We start from the raw sequence: 2,500 nt of genomic DNA, 5'->3' as shown, positions 1-2,500 counted from the left end.
ATCACGAATGAGGTTCAACGGGTTACCCGGACCTTTCGGCCTAGGTTAGACACTCGCTGCTTCACTCAGTGTAGCGCGCGTGCGGCCCCGGACATCTAAGGGCATCACAGACCTGTTATTGCTCAATCTCGTGTGGCTAAACGCCACTAGTCCCTCTAAGAAGTTAGACGCCGACCGAGAAGGTCGCGTAACTATTTAGCATGCCAGAGTCTCGTTCGTTATCGGAATTAACCAGACAAATCGCTCCACCAACTAAGAACGGCCATGCACCACCACCCACAGAATCAAGAAAGAGCTCTCAATCTGTCAATCCTACCTGTGTCCGGGCCGGGTGAGTTTCCCCGTGTTGAGTCAAATTAAGCCGCAGGCTCCACTCCTGGTGGTGCCCTTCCGTCAATTCCTTTAAGTTTCAGCTTTGCAACCATACTTCCCCCGGAACCCAAAGACTTTGGTTTCCCGGAAGCTGCCGGAAAGGTCGTCATGGTAACGCCTCCCGATCGCTAGTTGGCATCGTTTATAGTCAGAACTAGGACGGTATCTGATCGTCTTCGAACCTCTGACTTTCGCTCTTGATTAAAAAAAACATTCTTGGCGAATGCTTTCGCTGTAGTTCGTCTTCCGCCGATCCAAGAATTTCACCTCTAACGGCAGAGTACGGACGCCCCCGTCTGTCCCTCTTAATTATTACCTCGTGCTCCGAAAACCAACAAAATAGAACCGAGGTCCTATTCCATTATTCCATGCAACACTATGCAGGCGAACAGCCTGCTTTGAACACTCTAATTTTTTCAAAGTAAACTTATCGGCCACCGCCGACACTCAGTCAAGAGCACCGACGGAGAACCGAAGGTGAGTCGAACGCAACCAGTGACACGCCTTGCGACGGACCGGCGGCGCTCGCCCAAAATCCAACTACGAGCTTTTCAACCGCAACAACTTTAGCATACACTGTTGGAGCTGGAATTACCGCGGCTGCTGGCACCAGACTTGCCCTCCAATGGATACTCGTTAAGAGTTTTAGGATGTACTCATTCCAATTACAGGGCCTCGTTAGAGTCCTGTATTGTTATTTTTCGTCACTACCTCCCCGTGTCGGGAATGGGTAATTTGCGCGCCTGCTGCCTTCCTTGGATGTGGTAGCCGTTTCTCAGGCTCCCTCTCCGGAATCGAACCCTGATTCCCCGTTACCCGTTATCACAAAGGTAGGCACGTAGCGTACCTTCGACAGTTGATAGGGCAGACACTTGAATGATACGTCGTCGGTGCAGAGACCGTACGATCCGCGTGGTTATCCAGAGTCATCAAACGTCACAGGACGAACCCGGTCGGTTTTGATCTGATAAAAGCGCGCCTCCCGAAGTCGGCGCTTAATGCATGTATTAGCTCTAGAATTACCACAGTTATCCACTTCGCTTACGAGACCAAATAAACCAAGACTGATTTAATGAGCCATTCGCAGTTTCGCTTTACGAGAACTCGTACTTGCACCTGCATGGCTTAATCTTTGAGACAAGCATATCACTACTGGCAGGATCAACCAGATAGCTGCGACAGCTGCGCTCGGCCCTTGCTGGTCCGCCCGGCGCGTGCTCCTCGCATTCGTTTAAGACCGAGGCGATCGCCTGCGGCCGTACTCAGCTTCGACAGTCGCTGGCCGCGACGTCCACGCTCTCGCCGGCAGTGCCAGGCGGAGCGATTTGCGTTTTTTCTTTGCTCGCCCTCTCTCGGGCTCGATCCATTCAGTTTCGCACAAACAAGAGCTCTGCCGGCCGCCTGCAGCGGTGCCTAAAACCCGGGCATAACAATGCGACCGTTCTGCTAGGCCGACAAGCGCTCAAGCCAGACGCTCGATCGAACGCCCCCTACATATTAGTCGAGACAACGGCTCGCTCATTAGCATCGCGTTTGTACTTTAACTTTTTTCGGCTCGGCTTCTTTCGACGCCGATGCCGGCGACGCAGCACTCTCTCGCCCGCCAGCCACCGAGAAAAGGGTGCGCTCCGACCGGCCCCGCACCGCTCTTTCTTGGCTCATTCGAAATTACTGTCTTTCGCTCTGACATGCCTTACCTAGGGTTAGGTTAGTATGCTTGCACGTTTGTACTATAACTTTTTTCGGCTCGGCTTCTTTCGACGCCGATGCCGGCGACGCAGCACTCTCTCGCCCGCCAGCCACCGAGAAAAGGGTGCGCTCCGACCGGCCCCGCACCGCTCTTTCATGGCTCATTCGAGTTTACTGTCTTTCGCTCTGACATGCCTTACCTAGGGTTAGGTTAGTATGCTTGCACGTTTGTACTTTAACTTTTTTTGGCTCGGCTTCTTTCGACGCCGATGCCGGCGACGCAGCACTCTCTCGCCCGCCAGCCACCGAGAAAAGGGTGCGCTCCGACCGGCCCCGCACCGCTCTTTCTTGGCTCATTCGAAATTACTGTCTTTCGCTCTGACATGCCTTACCTAGGGTTAGGTTAGTATGCTTGCACGTTTGTACTTTAACTTTTTTC

The 2,500-nt window shown here is 53.1% G+C and overlaps 1 non-coding gene across 1 annotated transcript in view; it reads right to left on the bottom strand.

Annotated features, from left to right (window-relative positions):
• The window catches only part of LOC144423625 (small subunit ribosomal RNA), a 1,810-nt gene extending 266 nt beyond the window's left edge, over positions 1-1,544 (bottom strand). The window contains exon 1 of the ribosomal RNA XR_013476090.1: positions 1-1,544. This exon is cut by the window's left edge and continues 266 nt beyond it. This is a non-coding gene — a ribosomal RNA (small subunit ribosomal RNA).
• Between the last annotated feature and the right edge of the window lie 956 nt (positions 1,545-2,500).

This window comes from Styela clava, chromosome 5, assembly GCF_964204865.1.
Source record: "Styela clava chromosome 5, kaStyClav1.hap1.2, whole genome shotgun sequence".
Taxonomy (NCBI): domain Eukaryota; kingdom Metazoa; phylum Chordata; class Ascidiacea; order Stolidobranchia; family Styelidae; genus Styela; species Styela clava.
The sequence above is the reverse complement of the archived record's forward strand: the minus strand, read 5'-3'. Positions and strand labels throughout refer to the sequence as shown.